This window comes from Ascaphus truei, chromosome 2 (assembly GCF_040206685.1).
Source record: "Ascaphus truei isolate aAscTru1 chromosome 2, aAscTru1.hap1, whole genome shotgun sequence".
Taxonomy (NCBI): Eukaryota; Metazoa; Chordata; class Amphibia; order Anura; family Ascaphidae; genus Ascaphus; species Ascaphus truei.
The window spans coordinates 472,955,189-472,969,157 of record NC_134484.1 but is presented as its reverse complement, the minus strand read 5'-3'; positions in this window follow the sequence as shown (position 1 = coordinate 472,969,157).

Below are 13,969 nucleotides of genomic sequence, written 5' to 3'. Positions count from 1 at the left end.
TAATAATACTAATTGATCTCACAATCTAATTCATCACAAACCAATGAAAAGCCAATGAAACACCTCACATTCCAATCAATAAATTGCATTTGTACAGTGGCTTCATCATGCAACTATATATATATATATATATATACTGTATATATATACAGAGAGAGAGAGAGAGATATATACAGTATATATATATATATACACAGTATATACACACACATGATGAACCAATATGCAAATAAATGTAGAAGGGTTGTCAAACCATACTGTCCTACAACCAAACACTTCTCCATACAGACAGACTACATTAAAATCAATTTCCTTTAATATTCCTAACTGATCTTACAAGCTAAATCATCACAAACCAATGAAAAGCCAATGAAACACCTCACATTCCAATATAAATGTTGCATAAAATCTATGCACCATATACATTCTGCAAATGAATCAACCAAGTAAACAAAAATCAATTAGCAATCATTATTTACATCCCTAAACAATTCACACTCCATCCCGAACAATGAAACAATTAACTAATTCACGCCTGGAGCAGAACAATTTAGCCTGTGAAAAAATATAAGTACCGACCAAAATACAACCTTTAAAACCAAGACTATCCCTGACCTCCCTCAAACACACAATACAATACCAAGGAATACATCTATCTAATTTTAAAATACTTTAAACACACAATAAAGCATAGCAGCATAGACAAATTAATTTAAAACACATCAAATCAAGCTTTTAAAACAACATAATTTCTTACCCTGTATGTATATATCTCTCTAGACATATATACATACATACATACAGTGGCAAGAAATGATATACCACAAAAAAAAAACCTTTTGAAAAAATTAACAAGTTAAATAAAATACATTTCTTTAGTTCACTTATCATTACTTGGCCCCACCGACTCCCGTTGCGCAGCTTACTCACCAACCAATCCACCAGGCACAGGAACCCATAAAATAATAAACCATAAAAAAATAAACATTAAACTAAAAATCCAAAGCAATCCACGGGTCTTCTAATTGTAATCCATCTTCATCTGTATTCTTCTTTCTTTTATCTCCTTCTGGGCGGGGCGGGGTCTTCTCCCCGACTGCGGCCACGCCCTGGTCTTCTTTCTTCTCTGGAGGTCCTTCCTCCGCGGCGTCTGGCTTCAAAATGAGACGACATAGGCTTTTAAAGGCCTAAGACGTCACATTTTTCGTCATGGTTCCCACGGTCCTGATTGGGCCGTGAAAACCATGTGTTTTGGCCGACAAAAAAAAAATGATGACGTCACTTAAAGGCAATGAAAGCACAGCCAATCAGAATGGCTTTGCTTCAATTGCCTTTAAGATGACGTCATTAAAAGACACATGGCCGTGCACACATGGTACTAGAGCCAATCAGAGCGTGGGAACTCCATCCCTACTCTGATTGGCTCTAGTATACCATGTGACAGAGGCTTGGGGGAGAAAGGATGGGACGTCAATGAAAACCTGTCACATGGTACGGTAGCCAATCAGAGTATGGATAAGTAAGTAAGTAAGATAAGTAAGTATAAAAGAAATAAGTCAAAACCAATGAGGCTAAATAAACAGGTAGGGGAGGAAATTGTAAGGCCCCTACCCACGGCGCCCGCTGTGGCTCTTACCTCCGCTGTCGGGAAGCGCAGCACCCGCTCACGTGGTTCCCCTTCTCTCCCGGCAGCTCCTGCTACCCATGTGCGCCACCGTGGTAGACCCGCGCTCGCGTCTACTGTTCCTGTTTTTCCGCCCGGCGAACTCAACCCGCCCCTTCCGTTGCACGCGCACGCTACTATGTCCATCTCCACTGCCGCCAATGTACTTGTTCCGTACTCACCTGTCCTGCATCCTGCCTCAGCCTATCAGCGATCTACCTTCATCTGACATCACCGCTGGAGGTTCCCATTGGCTCCTGTCAGTATATAGTGCTACCAGCCCAGAGCTGATTGCTGAGCATAGTCAGTCTCTAGTTGTGCTTGCTACAAGCTACTTCGCAGTCTGCTCTTGTCTTCCGTTACAAACCCCAGCTTGAACCTGGACTCCCGATCTCTGGCACCCTCGAACCCCGGCTTGCCCTACGGACTTCTACCTTCTCCTCGACTTTGGCTTTGGACACCGACTACTCTTGATCTCTCCTACCCCGGATCTGGCAAGTACCTCTACCACTCTACACTCTCCTGTCCCGAACCAGGCTATCTACATGACTCTGCTACCGGACCCGCTCACGCGGCTGTAGGGCGGTGGTTTTCCTGTATCCCCACCTCGGCCTCGCGGTCCAGTCCGGTTTGTGGTGAGCACTCCTATATTCCTGTGACATTATGCTCAGCCCAACAGACCTGGACTCCGCCGAGGTGGGTCGATGCTTAAGCGAACACGATGGCCTGTTCAAGGAAGTAGAGACTTGTCTCTCCCAAAATAACCAGCGTATGGAACTGCTCCAAAACTCCCTGGGTACCATTTTAGAGCAACTCAAATCCCTTCTGTCCTCTCCTGAGACTGCTGCCGCTCCTCCTGCTCCTATCTTCTCCCCGCCAGTACCTCTGACCCATTCTCCTGAACCTCGTCTACCTTCTCCCAATCGCTATTCGGGAGAGCCTTCAGCATGTCGTGGCTTCCTGGGGCAGTGTTCCGTCCAATTTGAACTTCTACCCTCTCACTTTCCTACTCCTCGTTCCAAGGTCGCGTACATTTACTCGCTGCTGACCGATGATGCCCTGGCCTGGGCTACACCCATATGGGAGCATCGCCCGGATCTGACTTCCAGCCTGGATCGGTTCTGTGCTGAATTCCGGAAGGTGTTCGATACACCAGGTAGGAGGGTAACTGACGCTTCTTCTCTCCTCAATGTTTCGCAGGGAAATCGCTCGGTGGCTCGCTACGCACTGGAGTTTCGCACTATTTCGGCAGAAACAAGGTGGAATGATGAAGCACTCGTCGCAGTGTTTTGGCAGGGTCTGAATGACTCCCTCAAGGACGAGCTGGCCGCTCTGGAGCGCCCTACATCATTGGAGGAACTTATCGCGCTCTGTATCCGTATGGACCAGCGGCTCCAGGAGCGAAGAGCAGAGAAGGGAAAGCGCCAAAAAGGTACTCAATCCACCTTTTCCTCACATACAGCTCCAGGGGAGTCCGTCGCCGTATCCTCCGAAGAACCCATGCAGCTGGGTGGAACTCGCCTTTCGTTAACGGAAAGACTCCGTCGCCGTCGGGCGGGACTCTGCCTTTACTGCGGAAATAGTGGACAACTGGTGAGTACCTGTCCTTCCAAGTCGGGAAACGCCAGCCCCCAGTGAGTACTGGGAGAACTACACTGGGCATGGTAACCTCTCCTTCCTCTCCCAAACTACCAACCAAGATACTTCTTCCTATAACCCTATCAGGGGACTTTGGAGACATCACCACGAGGGCCTTCCTAGACTCCGGTTCGGGTGGGAACTTTGTCGATCAATCTTTTGCGGAGAAGAACCAGATTCCTCTGGTAGCCAAGGATTGGCCCGTAGGCCTAGAAGCCATTGACGGTAGGCCTTTGCAACCCGCATTTATTTCACATCAGACCATTCCCCTCCGTCTTAAGATGACAGGACACCATTCCAAACAAATTCAGTTGGATGCCATCCACACGCCGACTGTAGACGTGATATTAGGTCTTCCCTGGCTCCAGCACCATAATCCCCAGATCGACTGGCTCCAGTCACAACCCCTCACCTGGAGAGATCGGTGTCAATACATTTGTCTGGTTTCGCCTAAAGCCCTAGTAGGTGCCACACATCCGGAATCCAAGAATCCCCTCCTTCCGGACGCCTACTGGGAGTTCAGAGATGTGTTCGACAAAATTCAGGCGGAGGAATTACCACCCCATCGCGCCTACGATTGCCCGATCGACCTTCTTCCTGGCGCGATTCCCCCCAGAGGTTGTACCTACCCGCCTTCCCCCCCCCCCGAGACCAAGGCGATGAAACTTTACATACAGGAGAATCTCCAGAGAGGCTTCATTCATAAGTCTTCTTCTCCGGCAGGAGCAGGTTTCTTTTTTGTAAAGAAAAAGGACGGCACACTTAGTCCTTGCATTGATTATCGTGGTCTCAACAAGGTGACTGTCAAGAATCGGTATCCTCTTCCCTTGATTGCCGAACTTTTCGACAGGTTACAAGGCGCCACTATTTTCTCCAAGCTGGATCTCCGTGGAGCCTACAATCTGGTACGGATTCGTAAGGGAGATGAGTGGAAGACGGCCTTCAACACGCGGGATGGGCACTATGAGTACCTCGTGATGCACTTTGGTCTCTGTAACGCGCCAGCCGTCTTCCAGGATTTCGTTAACGACGTCTTCAGAGATCTGCTGGATCAACACGTGGTGGTCTACCTAGACGACATTCTTATATTCTCGGAGAATCCCCTGGAACATACTCGGCACGTCAAACAAGTACTTCAGAGGTTACGGGAGAACCGATTGTTCGCCAAACTTGAAAAATGCCAGTTCCACCAGTCATCCACATCATTTTTGGGTTACATAATCTCTGACACAGGACTCGCGATGGATCCTACCAAGGTGGAAGCTGTCTTGAATTGGCCCCGCCCCCTCTCTCTGAAAGCGGTACAGAGGTTCTTAGGTTTTGCCAACTATTACCGCAGGTTCATAAAGAATTTCTCCACGCTGGTCGCACCCATCACAGCCCTCACTCAGAAGAACGCCAATCCCGCACTGTGGTCCCCCGAGGCCATCAGGGCCTTTCAGGTTCTCAAGGAAGCCTTTGTCACAGCACCTATCTTGGTGCATCCTGATCCAGCACAACCCTTCACTCTTGAGGTGGATGCTTCGGACATAGGGGCAGGGGCGATCTTATCCCAAAGGAAGAACCCACAGGCCAGACTGCATCCCTGTGCATTCTTTTCTAAAAAATTCTCCGCAGCAGAACGGAATTATGACGTGGGTAACCGTGAGCTCCTCGCGATCAAGATGGCTTTAGAGGAGTGGCGGCACCTATTGGAAGGCGCTGAATACCCCGTCACCATCCTTACGGACCATAAAAACCTCTTATATATTGAGACTGCCCGCCGTCTGAGTGCTCGGCAGGCACGTTGGTCCCTCTTCTTCACCCGATTCAACTTCCTTATTTCATACCTCCCGGGTTCTAAAAACACTAAAGCTGACGCACTGTCTCGTCAATTCTCTGTAGAGGACAAAACCGAAGATCCTCAAGAGACTATCCTTCCTCCGAAATGTGTCCTGTCTGCCAGTACCTTTGACGCACTGTCGGAGATCACCAAGATTCAAGATCAAAACCCTCAGGGTCTCAAGGTGCCAGTTGGACGACTCTTCACACCCCCTTCCTTCCGCCAGAAGGTAATGCAATGGGGGCACGCCGCTAAAACGGCAGGTCATCCAGGGATCAAAAGGACTATTGACCTCTTGCAACAAACCTTTTGGTGGCCAGGCATGCGCAAGGACATTCAACATTTCGTCTCAGCATGTTCCACCTGCGCACAGAACAAGACTCCACGGAATAAACCTCCAGGACTCCTGCAAACCCTCCCTATACCCGATCGTCCTTGGGAACATCTCTCGATGGACTTTATTGTCGACCTCCCCAAATCCAGGGGTATGGACACTATACTAGTAGTGGTTGACCGCTTTTCTAAACAAGCGCATTTTATCCCACTCAAAGGTTTACCCAGTGCCCCTAAACTTGCCGAGGTATTTGTCAAGGAGGTCTTCAGGCTCCATGGATCACCTCAGACCATAGTTTCTGATCAGGGGTCGCAATTTGTTTCAAGGTTCTGGAGGGCCTTCTGTAAGAAACTTAACGTGGCGCTTCACCTCCTCTGGATACCACCCACAGACCAATGGTCAAACTGAACGAACCAATCAGTCACTGGAGCAGTTCCTTCGTTGTTTCATATCGGACTCTCAGGACAACTGGCTCGACCTACTCCCTTGGGCAGAATGCGCTCACAATAATCTCAGGAATGAGTCCACACTACAGTCTCCATTCTTCTCTAATTTTGGCTTTCATCCCTCCACCCTCCCTCAGTCTGGGCCGAGTACAGGAGTTCCAGCCGCTGAAGAGAGTATTCTGGATCTTTAAGCTTCCTGGTCTAGGATTCAGGATAATCTCAAGCGGGCCACGGCCATGCAGAAAAGGTAGGCTGATCGACATCGTCGGAGACCACCCAATTATGCCCCAGGTCAGAAAGTATGGCTATCTACTAAGAACATACACATGAAAGTCACATCCCCAAAGCTGGCACCCCGATTTATCAGTCCATTCTCTATATTGGAGAAGATCAATCCGGTTACCTACCGACTCAAACTACCTGCTACTATGAAGATTCCCTCTGCCTTTCATTGTTCTCTGTTAAAACCTTTTATACCCAATCCTCAGATCCAACACAATGCACCTTCCCCCAGACTTGTCAATGGACAAGAAGAGTTTGAGGTACAATCCATCCTAGATTCTCATATCTCAAGAGGAGGGCTCCAGTATTTGGTGCATTGGAGGGGTTTTGGACCCGAAGAAAGGGCATGGATTCCGCAAGTCCAGGTACACGCCCCCAGGCTGGTCCGGGCATTTCATCTCAAATTTCCACTTAAGCCTGGTAAGGATCGTCCGGAGTCCGACCCTGAAGGGGGGGGTACTGTAAGGCCCCTACCCACGGCGCCCGCTGCGGCTCTTACCTCCGCTGTCGGGACGCGCGGCACCCGCTCACGTGGTTCCCCTTCTCTCCCGGCAGCTCCTGCTACCCATGTGCGCTGCCGTGGTAGACCCGCGCGCGCGTCTACTGTTCCTGTTTTTCCGCCCGACGAACTCAACTCGCCCCTTCCGTCGCGCGCGTCGAGCGCGCGCGCTACTATGTCCATCTCCACTGCTGCCAATGTACTTGTTCCGTACCCACTTGTCCTGCATCCTGCCTCAGCCTATCAGCGCTCTACCTTCATCTGACATCACCGCTGGAGGTTCCCATTGGCTCCTGTCAGTATATAGTGCTACCAGCCCAGAGCTGATTGCTGAGCATAGTCAGTCTCTAGTTGTGCTTGCTACAAGCTACTTTGCAGTCTGCTCTTGTCTTCCGTTACAGAACCTAGCTTGAACCTGGACTCCCGATCTCTGGCACCCTCGAACCCCGGCTCGCCCTACGGACTTCTACCTTCTCCTCGACTTTGGCTTTGGACACGACTACTCTTGATCTCTCCTACCCCGGATCTGGCAAGTACCTCTACCACTCTACACTCTCCTGTCCCGAACCAGGCTATCTACACGACTCTGCTACCGGACCCGCTCACGCGGCTGTAGGGCGGTGGTTTTCCTGTATCCCCACCTCGGCCTCGCGGTCCAGTCCGGTTTGTGGTGAGCACTCCTATATTCCCATGACAGAAATGGACAAGAAGAGGAAGGCGTTTAGATTCTTTAAGTCAGAAGGGACAGAGACATCGTATCAGAATTATAAGGAATGTAACAAAAATTGCAAAAGGGCAATCAAATTAGCAAAAATGGATAATGAAAAAAAGGATTGCAATAGAAAGTAAGGTCAACCCTAAAAAGTTCTTTAAGTACCTTAATAACAAAAAAATGAGAAAAGAAAATATAGGACCCTTTTAGTGTGAGATGGGTAGGCAGATTATTGGAGATAAGGAAAAAGCTGAGGTATTAAACAAATTCTTTGCCTCTGTGTTTACCAGGGAAGAATCAAGTTCAATAGTAGTGCCGCAGGAGGAAGCCACAACCTCCATATTAATGAACAATTGGTTAACTGAGGAAGAAGTTCATAAGCGACTTGAAAAAATTAAAGTTAATAAGGCACCTGGCCCCGATGGCATACATCCAAGAGTTCTCAAGGAGTTAAGCTCAGTAATAGCAAAACCATTATATTTAATATTCAAGGACTCCATTTCCACAGGCTCAGTACCACAAGATTGGCGTAAAGCAGATGTGGTACCTATATTTAAAAAGGGAGCTACTGCTGCGGCAGCTTTTATTCTAACAAATCACCGGTTTTTACCTGGCTTGTTCCCGGAATGTGACGCTGTTCACCTGGCGCATGCCGAGTTCATCTTGCGTTCCCAGCCACGGGTCATGCCCGGCTGATACCCGGTTGATGCGTTTATTGATAATGGTTTGGATTTAATAGGCTGCAATGCTTCGCGTGTCCGCCAGATGGCAGAAATGCATGAATTGTAATGCGCATGCGCTTCAGTAACGTGAGTTAAGAGAATAGTGCGCAACTATTGTTAATGGTGATGTAGTGAAAATAAAAATAAATACGTGACCTTAATAATTATTCGCGTCTACAGCTGCGGTAGAAGGGAGGGCTCAGGAACCCCCTAGAGCTAACAGAAAAAAACACAAAAAACACAGCGCACGACGCTCATAGTGCATTAAAAATTATATTGACATAAAGAATAATAAAGGTGAGTATTAAGCGTACATCAAATTTGGATTTAATAGGCTGCAATGCTTCGCGTGTCCGCCAGATGGCAGAAATGCATGAATTGTAATGCGCATGCGTTTCAGTAACGTGTCGGCTTGCAGGTGTTTCGTTTAAAAAAGATACTGTACCACAGTGTGCTATTGTAACTTGGCCTTGGCCTTGAGACTGAAGGAAGGGGTTGCAAAAATGTATCAATTTAGGCTTTTCATATTAAAGAAAGACAAAGACCAGTTTCGCTTACAGTATTCCCCCGAGACCCGCCCGCCATGAGTGTTCAAGTGCAGCCCGCTTTCCAAAAACCCGACAGAAGTTACGCATATTTGATATGTGCCGCGATTAATGCAACAGAAGATAACATGGCAACAGTTGTTCAAATTTATCAGTATTTTATCGAAAATTATGACTTTTACAAATTTTCGCCAACTCCTCATTTGTGGAAGCGTGCAATAAGGAAAATGTTATGTAGCGATCCCTGTTTTAATCGTATTGAGTCACAATTTGTTGGAGGGTATTGGTGTGTATCACCTGCTTTTTCCGGTATCTATGATCATGAAGGCGGCAAAAGGCGAAGAGTCGTGTTAAAACCAACTAAGAAGCGACTGTCGCTGCCATGCAATGCACCAGCACCAGCACCGGCTTCCCATGATGGTCCCGCCGTCAGTGACAACCCTGATCCTGAGTTGGATTTCGCGTGCAGTTTTGATGAAGCTTGCATGTACCTAAGCGATTTCCAGCCTCATCAGCTGACTACAGGTGGACTAGTCCCGCTGCAAACTATCGACGTGGATGATCAAGAAAGCTGTACTGGCAGTGGACCGGTGCCGGTGCCGGCGCCAGCTGAATGGGAAATACTATGGTGAGTATTGTTGTCGTATTATTTTCTGTGTTTTTTTTATTTTGACAATACTGTATAAATATCGGCGCGATTCTAAAGTCAAGCGATTCTCCTGTAAGCAATATCATTGGCTGAGCGGCTTCTACAGTACTGTACTGCAGATACTGAACAATTGGTGGAACGCTAGCCGCATGCGCATATGAACAGGAGATAATTATTGGCGGGGCTGGCTGGGTACTTCTTTAGGGGGCTGACCATTACTGTATATTAAAACTTTTCTTTTTGTTTTTCCTCAGAAAAGAAAACGGCTAATGGGGGGATTTCGATGGATAATATTGTACTGTATGCTGATGTTTTCCTGCCGTACAGTATACTGTGTAATAAACCCAAAAAAATAAAACTATGCATTTATTCTACATGTACAGTGTCATTTACATTATGTGTCTTCTACAGTATACAGTGCCAGGTTCCTAAGATCTTGGGGCAGAATTAATTTTATTCCTAGGTGCCCTAGAACAGAAGTTCCCACGTCAATTGGCCGTGAACTTGACCGAGGCCCTATGTAGTTCCCACGCCAATTGCGCAAATATAATTTAAAATAATCCGTTCTGTGGGTCTGAGCGGGTTGAAATTTGCCTGGTCCTCATGCGGAAGGACCCTTGCCATAGTGGCAAAATATCAGCCTTCCACGACCCCCGGAACCGGAGATACCAAAATACAGTTTAAAAGCACATTACCAAAGTGGCTTTTTTTCTGCCATGCAAGTCAATGGCAGAAACCTAAACTTTACCATTACCCTGACTCCGTTCTGTTGCCACGAGAGGGTCACAATTTGCCATGCAATCCTGCCGCAACTAGGACTACATGGTGACCGAATCTGAGCCCTCTAGGTTGAACAGAACCGGACTTGTGCGTTCCAGGTTTCTGCTCATTCTGACTTAGCCGGTTCAAAGCTTTCTCCGCCATTACGCTCAATGATAGGACCCTCCTCGCCGGCGTGACCCTTTCTCGCCGCCATTACTGGTCGGACCCTGTTGGGGTCAAGTGAGGGGATTCCTAACATCTAGGGGCAAAATGAATTTTATTTCTAGGTGCCCTAGAACAGAAGTTCCCAAGCCAATTGCCCTAGTTCCCACGCCAATTGCGCGATCATTACTCTTTTTTTACAATGTTGCCGAGCTTGCGGCTTTGCGGTCTGGCAGTAAAAAACAGTGCAGTCAGCCTCGACATTTGTTATACAAATGGAAACAATGTATTGTAAGACAAATCAACATGTTCTTTTATTGGTGGAGTCGGTACAAAAACATTTATTTACAAATACTGTACAATGTTGAAATATTTAAAGTGCAAACATTTGTCAGTCAGTATGGTTTAAAGTCACATGTTTTAAATACAATACAGTACATTCTTTAATATCTTTAAAATAATCCATTCTGTGGGTCTCAGCGGGTTGAGATTGCACCAGTACAGTCCTAGAGGGCAGCAAACAGGGCAGGTTTTCAGGGCAACCTTGAAAACCATGCCTGTTTGCGGCCCTCAGGGACTGGAGTCGTGCATGTCCTGTGTTAAAAAACACACAACAACGCTTTGCTCATTTTCTGCAGTTACTGTTGTCATTGTGTTTTTAATCCCTCCCTAGCCAAGCGTCAATCGGCTGAGTCACCCTATCCTACCAACCCCCACTTCTCCACTGGGTCGTTAATCTTCTGCATATTGCCATTGTGTTCTTAATCCGCCCATAGCCGAGCTACAAACACTCAGTGCGTCTGCGTCTAATCACACCACCCCCCCCCCCCAACCCTTAGAGGCTTGCTTTGTCAACGGTAACACTTTGGAAAATCCCCTCTCGAATTTGAAATGTAAATCTGATGTGCACAGCACTGTGAGAATTGAAAGTAAACTGATACAGTATTTCATCAGGGTGTGAAAACATTTGTCAGTCAGTATGGTTTACAGTCACATGTTTTAAATTCAATACAGTACATTCTTTAATATCTTTAAAATATAAATATATAAATATAATTTAAAATAATCCGTTCTGTGGGTCTGACCGGGTTGAAAGGAAGGACCCTTGCCATAGTGGCAAAATATCAGCCTTCCACGACCCCCGGAACCGGAGATACCAAAATACAGTTTAAAAGCACATTACCAAAGTGGCTTTTTTTCTGCCATGCAAGTCAATGGCAGAAACCTAAACTTTACCATTACCCTGACTCCGTTCTGTTGCCACGAGAGGGTCGCAATTTGCCATGCAATCCTGCCGCAACTAGGACTACATGGTGACCGAATCTGAGCCCTCTAGGTTGAACAGAACCGGACTTGTGGGTTTCAGGTTTCTGCTCATTCTGACTTAGCCGGTTCAAAGCTTTCTCCGCCATTACGCTCAATGATAGGACCCTCCTCGCCGGCGTGACCCTTTCTCGCCGCCATTACTGGTCGGACCCTGTTGGGGTCAAGTGAGGGGGTTCCTAACATCTAGGGTCAAAATGAATTTTATTTCTAGGTGCCCTAGAACAGAAGTTCCCACGCCAATTGCCCTAGTTCCCACGCCAATTGCCCTAGTTCCCACGCCAATTGCGCGATCATTACTCTTTTTTTACAATGTTACCGAGCTTGCGTCTTTGCGGTCTGGCAGTAAAAAGCAGTGCAGTAAGCCTCGACATTTGTTACACAAATGGAAACAATGTATTGTAAGACAAATCAACATGTTCTTTTATTGGTGGAGTCGGAAAAAAAACATTTATTTACAAATACAATGTTGAAGCATTTTAAGTAACATCTCCTTTATTAAAGAAACACAGTACTGTTTACAGTACAGTTCAGAGGGATGGTGCGCAACACTGTCAGTCAGACCTGCACCAGTTCAGGCCTAGAGGGCAGCAAACAGGGCAGGTTTTCAGGGCAACCTTGAAAACCGTGCCTGTTTTCGGCCCCCAGGGACTGGAGTTGTGCATGTCCTGAGTGAAAAAACACACAACAACATCTCCAGCGGGTACTGTACAGTAGGTCAAAACATGTACAGTACAATACAGTTCAGCACAACAGTATGGTCTCACAGTAAGGCCTCCGCATTTTCCATCCATGGCCGATTCCTTGCATGGCGCAAAACGCAATTAATGCAGTCTCGAACGCATTTCATTACAGGATCTGTAATTGGATAAAAGCGCCGCATTTCATCCCGAATGTTTTTCCTTAAATTGTCAGGAAGCGCCTTTTTAACGCGATTCCCATCGTAGTTCACTTTGAAGGCCCAGTCGCAGTACAACGAGTAGGGAACATGGTGCTTAAATATGGACAAGGCATACTTGTGGGGTACACCAGCACTCATCACCCTATACTTCTCCCTGATCCCCGGTGTCAGATCGCACAGGGTGATGTCGGGCACCGTTTCGATGCGAGCGGGTGTAGGTCTTTTGGGAGCGGGTGTGCTTGAGGCGATGGGCGATGGTAGGTTGTCTGGGAGGAAGCTTTCCTCCAGTCGTGGTCGCCGTGTTGTCTCCTGGCGTGGTCTTGACGGGGTTGTCATGTCCTCCTCAACGGCATACATGTACACTACATCTTCTGGTGGAGGGGGTGCGCTTGGTGATGGACGGGGGTCAAAGGTCCCATGCATCACATCCATGTCACCCCCCTGCTCCGGTGTCGGGGCATTAGCACTGAGCAAATAATGTATGCCCGCTATGTCAGCCTCTATCTTCTCCATCCGTCGATCCATCCCTTGCTCCATTTGTAGCATCCTTTGCTCCACATTTAGCATTGTCTCCAGAAGCAAATCTATCTTTGCCAGCACAATAGAATTCCCAGGAGATCCACAGTTATCCCATTCAGCATCCGGTCTAATGAGCTGCTTGTGCATGGCGTCTGGACATCTGGGGAGATGGGTGCAACGGAGGATGAGATGGGGGTTCCATGGAGAGAAGCGGCATCGACATCGAGGAAGAGTGGAGGGGGTGACCTGTGGATACCCGGTAGAGGAGAAGCGGCAGCGTCGTCGAAGAGGGATGGAGAAAGTGACCGTTGGATTTCCGGGCGAGAAGCAGAGTCATCCAAGAGCAAAGGAGACAGTGACCCGTGGATTTCAGAGGCGGCAGCGTCGTCAGATGGAACCGGAGAAGATGGGGGTGGAGAAGACGGGTTGAAGATTTCCGGGATTTCCGGGACAGCTACAGCAGAGTCGTCGAAGCATATGGGAGGAAGTGGTCTGCGGGTTAGATGGGCTGGCTGCCAATCATTTTGCGTCGAGAGTACATCACCGTATATCTTCTTCACATAATGAGGCTTATGTCTAAGAAAACCCTTAGCCTTTGGGGTCAGCAGAAGGTATCTTTATTGGCCTTAGCCTGTCGCTTTTGCCTTGGCTGATCCATGGAAGCAGGTGGCACAATGCAGTATCTGGACTACAGTAGGGCAAGTTCAGATAAAGATCAGCGAGTGGTGGGCTATGCAAAGTGTGTAACCTTTTATGCATGGCGACCAGGTACAGGTGTTGAAAGTGGGCGTACTCTAATGTGAGTCATTACTGTATAAATACACCATCCATTTTGTGTATTGACTGCACATTGAATACACATCGACTAAACATCGAATACACATTCTTGTGTTTGTATTTCTTTCTACTCGCAGCAATGCCTGTTAAAAAGATTTCAAAGGATCTCAGCATGCGAATTAAGCAGATGTACACGAGCGGACACCGAATTGC